Source organism: Blennius ocellaris (assembly GCF_963422515.1).
Source record: "Blennius ocellaris genome assembly, chromosome: 15".
NCBI lineage: Eukaryota > Metazoa > Chordata > Actinopteri > Blenniiformes > Blenniidae > Blennius > Blennius ocellaris.
The window spans coordinates 8,620,323-8,632,798 of record NC_137664.1 but is presented as its reverse complement, the minus strand read 5'-3'; the positions used below and the strand labels follow the sequence as shown (position 1 = coordinate 8,632,798).

The 12,476-nt window shown below is 41.1% G+C and overlaps 1 protein-coding gene across 3 annotated transcripts in view; it reads right to left on the bottom strand.

The window, feature by feature from the left end:
- The window catches only part of sema4d (sema domain, immunoglobulin domain (Ig), transmembrane domain (TM) and short cytoplasmic domain, (semaphorin) 4D), a 40,162-nt gene extending 32,474 nt beyond the window's left edge, over window positions 1-7,688 (bottom strand). For all 3 annotated transcript variants that reach the window (XM_080510003.1, XM_080510004.1, XM_080510002.1), the window contains exon 1: window positions 7,560-7,688. The gene's annotated coding sequence lies outside the window, so the exon portion shown is untranslated. The remainder of the gene's footprint in view (window positions 1-7,559) is intronic.
- Window positions 7,689-12,476: the final 4,788 nt, after the last annotated feature.

The window sequence follows — 12,476 nt, the reverse complement described above, 5'->3', positions numbered from 1 at the left end:
CCTCCGCTTTCCCGTTTCCAATCCTCACGAGTGTCCGTCTCCCCTGAACTCTGGATCTGAGAGGCGTCCCCCTTTTCCGACGCACCGATGCATTTACTGACCTGAGAGAGTGAACTTTTGTCCACGTCTGTCTCCAGAACATAAACACACATTAGCTGGATGCACCCAAGTCATCTCCCGAGTCAATTAGGGACCATTTCCTTCAAGCATACCGCTTCCGTTTATGGGAAACAAATCTAAAAGGGGAAACATTCCAATACTGATCAAATTAGGCTGATGTTTGCATGACGTTTCAATTTTAGTCAAGACAAAACGTCAGTTTTTCTTTCTAAAAGCACAATAAGTGCATTTCTGCAAAAGATAATTTGATTAAATGATCACAAACGCCCCTACTTTTGCACGATGCGACTGCAAACCACCCAAGTACGGGAGCTTCATACGACGATGTCCTATACTCACTGTGTGGCGAATATCCACGTAGCCTTTTTGTACAAAGCCAGGATTTCCTTCCCCAAAACCCCAAATTAAACTGCAGCTGTCTCTTCCTCATGAAAACAATGATGCAGAGCTCGGATGCGCACTCAACTTTCTGCACAATGAGTTCACTGGGCATCAGCTGTCCTTCAAGAAATGTGCAGCTGCAGGTTTTAAATGAAGAGTCTCATGAGCTGCCAAGAGATAGTCAGTTCCACATGTGCACAGCAGATACAGATGTGCTCAAAGCTGGAAGAACAGTCCGCTTTGAAGTGAAGTGATAGCACTTGAAAAGACATGTCAGCCAGCTGCGCCCCGCGCTCTCAAACAATTAAAACCCATTTCTCCCGAGTGTTTCCATGCTTGTCTTAAAAGGACTGACTTGTGGGATAAGTGCAGGAAAATCTGAAGCTGTGGAGGGGAGTGCCACTCCTTCCCTTCTCCAAAAGGACATGTATGGACACCCTGCCAAGAGAAGACAAACGCTTCCCACATTTTATAAACAAACTATTTTATGCTTTCAATTAAAAAAAAAAAAAAGACAGAATCAGAAAGCAGGTTAAGTAAACTATTTGGGCAATTTCTGAAATTAAAAAAAAAAAAAAGAAAAAAGGACAGCACTGCACAGTCGCACTCACAGCATCATGAGAACCCACCATCCGCCACAACAATGAATTATTTACCTCTCAGATGAGACATGTGTAAAAATAGCATGAACCATGCTGGAGACTCACCACTGCAGAGTCAGCTTTAAATATGCTGCATCTCCGAGTATTGCAGAGGAAAAAAAACAAACAAACAAAAAGGTGTCAACATTATCGGACGCCAGCAGTCAACGGACTCGGCGGTGTCAACACAGCCTGCAGGCAACGTAAATCTTACCATGATCTGAGGGGAAGATCCTGCAGGTGGAGATCGGTGAGCGCCGTTGGATGTTCCCCTCCCCAGCTCGGCTCAGTAGCACAGCTATTACTGGGCGAGCCACCAATGGCTTGTATGACCCGGTGAGAAAATAAAATAGGATCATCCAACACGACCGGTCTGTCACCCCCCTCCCTTTCCATTCCCCGGTCAATCTCCTATCTCACTCTCCTTCCTTCTGCCTCCACTCTACCACCATAAACACTAAAGGAGGGGGAGAAAAAAAAAAAAAAAAGGAGCGCTAGATGCAGAAAAGGGTGGAGAGATAGTGCTTGCATTCAAGACCTGTTTCACTTTGCCGACGGCAGTCTTCTCCCCATCTGAGCGTGCACGGGAAAGCCAGCTCTTGCCTTTCTCCGTGTCAAGCGCTGGCTCGCCGGAGAGCGTCGTTGCAGAGATCGCGCCTCTGGAAAGCGTCAATGCACACAATTGCCAAGTAGGGGGGAGGGGGAATTTGGGGTGGCGGGTGAAGGGAGAGAAGAAGGTGGGGAGGGGGGGGTGCCGGAGGTTAGTAGAGAGTATGCATGGGAGTGTGTCTATTGTTGTGGGGAGATTTTTTTTCCTCCCCCCCCTTTGCTTTGAGGAGTGACTGAGGACAGCAGGTTCTCTCAGCGCAAGGGGGAAAATATCAATTATGCATCGAGGTGTTTCAAAGTGCTGATACTTTTGTTTAAAAAACAACAACAAGTAATCCCCATTAATTATGCATTGAACAGAATCAAATGAATTCAAAACAAATTTACAATCCTTTTTTTTTTTTTTCTCCTGTCAAGGGAGAAAGATATACTGGCCCAAAGGTAGCCAAATAGTCTTTTTTGCAAGTCAATGACAACGCAAACACAGAAATTGAAATTAAACAAAGCCAAACACTTTTGTCCTTCTTGCCATCTCAAATGGGAAAGTCATTAATACATCTAAAATCAGATAGAATGAACTAAAGGTCTGTCATGCACTGATATCACCTTTTTTTTTTTTCTTTCTTTTTTTTTTTAAAGAACGAGTACAAGTAGTAAATTTTAGCCACTTCCCAATACAAGCACATATTAAATACCATTAGATCCAATTCATACTACATATGCAAACGATATGCGAAGGTTATGCGTTTCCATGAACAGCCTCTCAAAAGCCAGTTCTATGTCAATTCTCTGCACTGAAAGAGACTGAATTCATTTCACCATCAACAACTGAAAATTTCAAATAGAAATCACATAGCGTAATAGAATCCAATTGTTTTTGAACATTTCTGGCGGAAAAAAGAACATTCAGGACATAAAATGTTTAGAATAGCATCATTTTAAACTAAAATAAATCAATATTGCAATAATACATAATGTGGAGGTCTATTAAAGAGCAAAAACCTGTTGTCCAGCTAAATAATGCACAAGATCTTTTGAGAGCTTTTAATTTCAAATGATCTTCTCAAAGCAGCACAAGCCTCTTTTGGAGTTTCTTTGGCTTTGCAAATAAGTGAACATATCGAGTCAGGGTTTCCTCAACACAATTGGAAACCAAATAATTTGAAAACACAGCTATGTTTAATTGGTCAAAGGGGACTGCTGTCCACAGCTTTAGACCAGTAAAGACAGTCACTCAGTCACTCAACTGCACATGACCTTTAAACCAATGCCACGGGGTGTCAGTTGAACTACAGCATCGCAGATAAAAAGTTGCACAAAAACACCTCTGGTCAGCAGCGTCAGACAGTGATATCCTTCACAGCTACAGAATGTACTGCATGTCGCCTCGCTCTCCCATTCCCTTCCAGCTCTGTGCTCTCAGCAGCACAACCCTGGGAACCTTTTCAAAACATCAAGCGGGCTGTCGATAGCGCCACAGCGGTACGGCTCAGTACACTTCCTGCACGTTGAGACGCAGCTGTGGGTGCAGCATCTTGGGAATCTTTGAAGATTTCCTGTAGAGGTTTCTTTTAAATGAGATTGTCACCAACACCCTGTGCAGTGCTCCAACACAACAGCTTCTTTTTCTCAATGAAAACAATTAGAGCAACTAAATCTCGCAGGGTGTGGACTGCTCCTTGGTTTAATGTTACCCACTGTGCTAAAAAAAGAAAAAAAACATGACACCCGGCTTAACGGCCAGTGTTTACACATTGATCCACAACCGCCATTCAATCACGAGACAGGTTTGCTTAGACATTTCTGGAATGCGGCGATGCATTATGCATGGCCAGTAACACACATTAAGTGGCTGCACATGCCACTGTCTGCTGCCCGTACGAAGCCAGATGCTATTCTGTTCGCCAGGAGGAAATTATTCCAGCCCCAGGGTGCTGGGGCACTTGGGTGTGGCAGCGGGAGGTTTGTGTCTTCCAGACAAGGAGGTGGGGAGGGGGTAGCTGCAGATGTCCGCTTTATAGAGGCAGCCCAGCACACCTCGACATCAGAGCGAGACGGGCTGACCTCTGACCTCCAGCTTCCAACTCCTGCAGGACCGAAACAATGAGGCGGCTGCGAGTCATACATCACACTCACCCACCTTATTTCCTAAAGCGGTGACATCAAAGGTGATTAGCATTGTTCAATGCCACATCTTTCCAGCATGCGGCACGTTAAATTACGATTTAAACAGAGACTTGTGTTTACAGACTGGTCTGCTGGGAGAGAATTGAATCGCTAATGAGCAGAACACAACAATACATGTCCTGTTTGTGTCCAACACAGTGACCGCCACAGAGGGACGTGAAGTGCCACAACTAAGATTAGACGCTGATATCACACCATTCATACATCAGAGCTGGAAGATAACCAAAAAAAGTGCATCTGACCCCAATGAATAGCAGCAACCAAATCCTTCATCCGTTTCAATAATTACGGGACTTTAACCCACTTTAAGAAAGTCCAGGAGTCTTTAGGTAGTTGGATAATTGCATTTGGATACAACCATAGATGCAGTAAGTTGACTTAATCTGACCTCCCTATAAGCAACGCTGGATATGCTCCAGTAGGAGCAAATTCCAATGCTCCCAACGTTTTGTTTTTATTTAGCAAGAGTGAAAACTGACAAACAGCCAAAGCTCAGTCCAACGTCCAAACAAGGCATCCAAGTAAATAACCCCATCCAAAACAAATGCCATTTCTGCACAAAGTTCAAATTTAAAACAAAGCTCCCTTTCAGCCACATAGTTGCTGACTTAATTCGTATTTCCCTTCCATTTCAAATCGATTTAAAAAGAGCTTTAAAAGAAGTTCTTGCATGCATATGTGTGGTTATCATTAACAAGCTTGAGCATTCAGTCGCAAACCATTCAGCGGATGTGAATCTTGCGCTTCCAATTTAAGTGGGAGAAAAAAGATAAAAGCAGCCAACTCAAATGTTGATCAGTTACGATTCTAATAGCATTAAAACATCCCAGACATGTGTATAGAAAAAACAACAACAACAAAAAAACGAGTCGCATTTGGAAGTAAAATGGATTTTAAGAAGCAGACGATTCCAGGGTGAACTGAATTTTAAAAAAAAACTTTTATGAATCAAAACTACAATTTATAGTCAAAATCACACTGAAATGGAGAAAAGACCACTGCAACAGGACCCTTTTTTTTTCAATAAAATAAACAAATGTGCGCATGGCAATGATGACTTTACAACACACGTACAACTTTTGACCTGAGGGAAAGTGACTGAACTGCTCAGCAGCACACGGCCAGTGGGTTTAATGATTTGCCCCCTACTAGTGAATGATCACACAGTAATATCCTGCCATAGCGAGTCCTCAGGGGCCCCCATACCCTCGAGGGTCTGGCTGACATGATTCTGGCTCGCCCGGGTGCCAGCCAGCCCTTCATATTGACAAGATCCGGGTGGCTGGCCCCCGTGGCCAATGTGACCCTGCCAAGGACCTGTGGAATGAAAACCGATGAGGCAGAAGAATTTACTTATTGAGGCTGTGAGGGAAGGATGTCACAGACGAATGCAGTTTTAGTGAAATGCGGAGCAAAAAGGAAGGAGAGGTGGGCCGAGTAAGGTCTCTAACTAGGCAGTGGAAAACAGATTTAGGGAAAAAAAACAAAAAACAATCGTATTAAAAAGAGGAAAACTACATAGCTGGCAAGGTCCGAAATTCCACAGTGCCTATGCAATGCAAACTAAGCCAGTATATAAAGTGAGGGGCGTTTCTTTAAAGCAAGGAGCATTCAGTCAATCTGTGCATTTATTAAAAAGGCTGAAAAGTAAAAGAGCAAGCGAGACAATTGATGTAATTCATCAGGGCTTGGGCTGCAACCAAAGACAAATCTTTCCTGATTAATCTGAAGATTATTCAGTGAATCAGTCGCCTAGCTGCCATTCAAAACGTAGAAAATCCTTTTTTTTCTTTAAAACGAAACAAAGAAACTAAATTCAGAATTATTTTCTGTCGAAATACTGAAAATGATTTGGTTTTCTCTTGTACAACACATTGAATATTCGCTTTGTCAAACTAACCACGTTTCAACCTCTGACGCTGTAGAACTTGTTTTGTTTGGGGCGGAGCTCCTCCGGGGGACACCAGACAGCTTCAGCAGGTAAATCTTGGTAAGGGGGACGCCTTTTCCCAGGGTTGTTTATTGTAAGTACACTGGAGACCCAAATAATAAAATCATCAAGGCAAGCAGTGACAGCTAGCTGCATACCAGCCAATGTCTTCAATACTTTTTTTGGGGTTCTACAGATGATGGGCGGAGGCCGAACATATTGGCCAAATTTGGACCAGTTATCAAAAGAAAAGACATTAAATGGAGACGGTGGTAAATATAAAACTTCAGTTAATTCTTTTTATTACATCAGCAGATCCAAAGCTAATATATTGCTGTAGTAGAATGACTTTGCCACAAGTGGGCTCAATGAGAGTACGGGATCACATTTTTTTGGTAGTCCATCCCTGCATTAGTATAGTTGCAGATTACATATACATAGGTCTGCTATTTATTCTCTATGGATCCCAACAACCAATCCCAATAACTTGGGATTCAACCAAAACTACTAAAAACATGACAAATCTTATACGAACGTTAAAGTGGTTGGGCTCACAATATTCCGATTTTTAAAAAAAGACTCTTTGAAACACGAATGCATTTATATTGAAAATAAATTGCAGTGTTTTTTAAAATAACCCAGTGGTTTCCACCTTAGCTTTACTGTGGGAATAATCAGAGGTGGAGTATGAGCACATCTGTCAGTGGAAGCCTGTGGTTCACTGCAGAGTTGACAAAAGGTCAACAAGAAGGCCTGGATGATGGTAATGATGATGATGTGCTCCGAATTATACTGCTGGGAGCCAAGAAAGCCATACACACACACTTTAGAAATTTGGGCTTCACCCAGCCAGAGGGCAAACGGTGAGACAGAAAGCAGCTCCATAACTTGTTAGTCCCTGCAGACTGGACATCCACGCAGGTGAAAGGTTTATGAGCATCCAACTGATCAGCGCCAGCTGCACCTCTTGTCCTGGCACTAAATGCCCCACGGGGGTGGACAAGCGCAGTTCAAACATATCTTTAGACACGCGAAGAGTGCACGCTGCAGGTATCCATGTCTCCTGGTGGCATTTTGGTGGCTCCTCGCGCTCTCCATATATAAACCGTGGTTACGTGGCTCCGCGGTGCCGTCAATGAAGCGCTTTTGTTATTGCAGTGAAAGAGCACCCTTGATTTATGCATGCCAAGGGTAGAGAACCCCTGAGTGACCTCTGGGTGCAGGAGTGGCATTTAAAAAAAAAAAAAAAAGTGCAGATTTAAATGAGTCGTTTAAGAGCAGCAAAGAAATATAATGTGAAAGGGGGGGGGGCTTCAACGACGGGTTCAAACGTTTTGCAAAAAAAATAAAAAAAAAAAAAGTAAATTTTCTGCAAGTGGGCTTTAAAATGTGACGGAAAAGTAGCGTGAAAGTGTTAAAACAACGTCAACAATGCATAGGAACGCAAGAAATGCCGGTTTCGCACCGTGAAATGTGTGCTTTTTAGGGAATCGGTGGAAGTTTAGGACGCAACAAGTGCAGCTGAGTCTGAGGTCCGCGAGACTGCACGCACGAGCACGACGGAGCAACGGGACTCACGCGAACTTAAAACTCAAATAAACCGGGGCAAACTCTCACCGATCAGGGCGAAAGCTCCCCCCTCCCCGTCCTCTCACCTGCGGGGACTTTTCAAGGGAAATAAAAGTACTCACGGTAGGGGGAGGCTCTCCTCGTTGTTCCCGGTGTGTTCGGAGATGAGCGCCGCTGCAGCGTGTCGACGTTCGGCTGGTCGCGCTGTGTCTCTCAGCTCAGCATGGCGGCGGCTGGAGCCTCAACACACTGTGGATTCAAACCTCTCCGGGCTGAGTGATATCAACAGACAGGGGGAGGGAGGGAGGAGGAGGAGGAGGGGGTAGTGGTGGTGGAGGAGGAGGAGGAGGAGGAGAAGGAGGAGGCAGCTGCAGCTAAAGTGTCCCTATCAGAACTTTAAAAAAGTAACCTGAACTCCTCACCTGATGTCCTGCTGACCTTTCTTTTCTTATCGAATATTTTTTTCTTTTTTTTTCTCACTTTTCCTCTCTTTTTTATTGTCTCACTCCTGTTTTCTTTTTTCTTCCTTCCTGTTTGTGTCATTTTCTTTTCTTTTCAGTGTTAATTATTTGTTTGTATGTTTTATCCTTTTTCTTTATGCTTTTCTTTTGTTTTATTTAAGAATATTTTCTTTTTTTTCTTTTTCATGTGTCTCATTTTTCCTTTTCCCTTTCTACTCGGTTTTTTTTTATTTTCTTACCTTGCCCTTTCAATTTATTTAATCTTTATGATTTCAATAGTTTCTCTTTCATTTTCACCAAATATTATTTTACGTCTCTTTTTATTTTTTCTCGATGCATTTTTATTAATGTTCTTTTGTCTTATTTTATATTTTTTAATTGGCTTTAATTGTTCTATAATATTTTTTATTTCATTCTATTTTCAACTGTTTCTAATTTTTTGTCTTTATTAGATTTCTTTACATTTTTTTCATTTTGCCTCTTTTTCTGTTCATTTTTATAGTCTCATCTTATTTTTTCTTTTTCCTTTATATTCATTTTTATTTTATGATCAAAGAACTATGTAGTGATAATAGACCCTGTAATGACACAAATAAAGGAAAATACATTAAACTGAAAGAAACTAGATCCATTTTCATAATGTCTATGAATGATTGTCACAAAGTCTATTCACTTGATAGAATAGCGATTAATGGTGAGTAAATTAGATGCATTCACCATTCAAAGTGGCCAGTGTATGTACATTTATTGTGAGAAATATCTAGAATGTAATGTAATTCATTGGCAACTGCAGTGTGCAGAATGAAAGTTTCATTTAAAATATATATAATCTGAGCACAGAGCACAATGCATTATTAAGCATGTAGATAAAGAGAAACATTAGTAGTTAAGAGCAAGGCCGCCTCCAGCTGGAGTAAAACGCTCTGCTCATTTTAATACACTCATAAAAGTAATCAACTCATATTATGTATAATAATGTACCCCTCCTCTCACAATCCACACAACAAGTGCAAACATCTGTACTTTCACTTTATGGGGATTTTTTTTTTTCTTCTTCTTTTTTTTTTTAGTTTGAGGTTTTGCTGTTTTTAAGACCCAGTATACATTTTGTCCCGCTGCTGAAACCATAATGGACATCTGGTGAATAGGAACCACAGTAACAGCTCTTGCCATATAGCAACAAAACACCTTATTTATTTGGTGTTTCTCGGTGAGTTTTCTTTGTACTTTACTTTGACAGCCACAGCAAGGATTTATATGCACTGTGTACAGGAACCAGTCAAGTGATTTAAATATCAAGTCAAATTAGTTTGTCTTATTCTATTTGTTTGGGTTTGTTTTTTTTAATGCTATTGGCCGTGTGTTTTTCTGTGACTGACTGCTTTTTTGAAAGTGTTCATTTCGCTCCAGGTGGGGGAGAAGACCAGACTTCAATGACCTCTGTGTTAGCTGTAACTACAGCCCTGGTGAGGAGGCAGCTACTATGGAGTGGCTCAGGGGGAGTGTCTTTAGGTGGGGCCAGTGGGTTGTAAAGGTCACTTTGGGGAGGGGGGTCAAAGGTTATACAACATTTTCCTAAAGGAGAAATGATTCCAAAACATAGTAGTGGAGGAAAGACAGACTGACCTTTGTCTCATTGTACAGGGCGGAGGAGGAGGGAGTGGGGCTTTCCATGGCACTGCGGTTCGAATACAATACCATCTTTGAGAAAAAGTCAGATTACTGCTGGCTTGAGATAGAGTTGTATCACAGCTCACCTCCATGGCCACTGTGTGAGTTCACTGAATAACACGTTTTGTGAAATGTACCTGGCAAATTGAGTCTATAAAGCCCCACGTTTCAACAAGGAATATTAGGATGAAATCCCCCCCCACCCCCTTCCCAAATATTGTAAAAACTCCCAGGCATCATCAGCTATTCTACAAATTGTTTATTTTCATATCAGCCCCCGGTGTTTTGAGAGCTTCGACGAAGCCTGGCAGCAGTTGAAAGAGGACAGCAAGTGCTGCCTGAAATGAATACGAAAAGCAGCTGGGTTTATCTTCACTCACTCTTTGACATGTGCTGCTAAGAGAAAACAGGTGACTGAAGAATGTGTGCTGAAACTTAAATGGAATACTAGAGCTCAAATGATTTGTTGCCTCTCTTGCAAGTCTTCTTGATAATGATATATTCTATGCACTAATCATTTTTTTTTATTTTGCATATTGTAATCCTGTCTTTATAGCGCTGTTTGTTATGTCTAATTTTACTTTCTTATTGTGTCCCCGATTCAAGGATACACAAACATCTCTCTGGTAGTGTTACTGTATCTCTGCACTGGAATGACTGTCGTCTTTCGGTTTTAATATATAAAAAAATCCCGTATAGACAAAACATAACTTTGTAAACCTTTGTAAACCTTATTTTGATGCTTTTTCACACAAGAAAATGTGTTGAAGGTATGAAAAGCAAAAGTAAAAGCAATAGAAAGTGTCAGAGAGAGTTCCACACGCACACACAATAGATGGGAAAGGTAATAGAGAAGGTGTAGATTTCTAGTGGAAGTATATGCTCTTCGTGCTTGAGCTCTTCAGACACACCAGTTGGATATATTTAGAGTCCCTAGCTGGTGTATCCATGCTACAAGGCAGACCACAATTATTCACAACACTGAGAGGGCCAGTGCTGGTCTGAGATCAGTCAAGAGAAAAGTGCATGCGTGTTGACTGGTACAGGACAGGATTAACGCCACAAGAGTCACAGGTCAGGCCCAGTGGTTCAGTCATATTAAAATCTATGCAGCGATCTCAGCAGTTTGGAGTTTAAAACAGGTTTAACTTAATGGTATACGAAAGGAGAGGCTTCAGGTTTTCGGTGTGAATTGCAACTTTTACAAAAACAATTTGGCCAAATCTGTAAATATAAGGCGTGCCAACTCTAATCAGAGGATGTATATTCTTTTTATGTGTGCAATGCAATCAAATAAGTTGTAAATGTTATTCTGTTGTGATCTAGTCCTCGCCAAACCTTTAAAGCGCAACATAGAATGTCACAACTGAGTGCAACACATATACTTTTCATGTGATTTGGAATTTTTTTTTTTTTTTTCTTTAGAAAAGCTCAAACCGCCTCAGAGGAGATTTCTTACTGAGAAGATAGATTGTTCTGTGACTTTTAACACCATAAGTGGAAGAGTGTGTGAGCTTAGTGTGCTTCTTGTTTGTTGTATAGAGCAACTCTGTTTGTTCTTTGTGTCAAATTTTCCTCCTGAAGAGCAAGAGCCAACAAGAGACAACATTAATACAAACGCTTTTCCATATAACAACATAAACATAAACATAAACATAAAGAAAACTTTAATGAAGGTGGGTGTTCCTGCAGGACGACTATCTTGTATGTTATTTGAGTTTTAACCAGTACAAAAAAGATCCATCAATTTAATTTATATAGAGAGATACTAGCAGTTGCACAAAATGTGACAAAGCAGCGCTATCTAGTGGCATATCTCTCACAGGACAGCGTGTATGAGCAACCCTCGGCAGAACTAAATAATACACCCTTTCCTGGAGTTTGTGCACTGTTGTGTCATGGTGGTGGTTTAGCTTTTGCTTTGTTTTTTGTTTTTAACTGCAGCAGCATGTCTTTGAATGAGTCCATGAGAGGATACAGCGGCATTATATGTGTGCACGGTGTTTTTTACCAGAGAAAATTTAGCACACGTCTTTACTAAATCACTGAACTGCGCCTCCTGGCTGCAGTGTACACTTCTCTGCAATTATACTCCTGTGTAATTATTCTATATTTGCACACTTTTTTGTTGTTTTGCATTTTTGTTGGAGGCGCAATAAGTATTTTGACGTTGAATAAAAACAATGGAATTTTTTTTCTCTGAAAAGGATTTCAACTGAATGGAATACTTGCCTGATAAATGTGAAGTCGTGCCTGTTAGGTAGGAAAATAAACTTTGTGATTATTTTTTTATTAAAAAAAAATAATTCTCTTCTGAAGGACAGGTCATGAGGAGAAATTGTTTCGGATAATTGGTGTTTCAGACTTCAAGTTAAGTTGAAAGACTTTTCTATTTTAAAGAGGTGTGGATTTGAAAAGTCCAGGGAGCGAGTGTTATCATCTAACGAGGCTGTGTCTACTTGAGGGAGTCTGGGTCTTTTTAATTTATTTATTTATTTATTTATTAAAGGATTAAAATGTTGCTATACACCTCATCCCATTTTGAGTTTGAAACTGAAACTAAGTCATTGTTTTCATTTATCATGTAACTAAAACTTAGTACAATTCCCAAGTCCATCAAACTATCTTACATTCATACACAATATAGAAAGTGTTGTCTATGACTTTAGAGGTGACAAAAATACGTAAATGAATCAATAAAAGCATTCGACTTTGATTATCATTGATTTATTTATTTTCACTTCGAGCTCAGTAAAAAACAAAACCCAGCACCGTCAGTGAGGGGCGGGCGCACATCTCTTGCTCCAATCACCGACTAACCATTGGTCACGTGCCCATCCCCGACCAATAGAGTGCCAGAGATTAGGCTGTTGCCGCACCCAAGCGGGGTGATGGTAGATGGGCGGA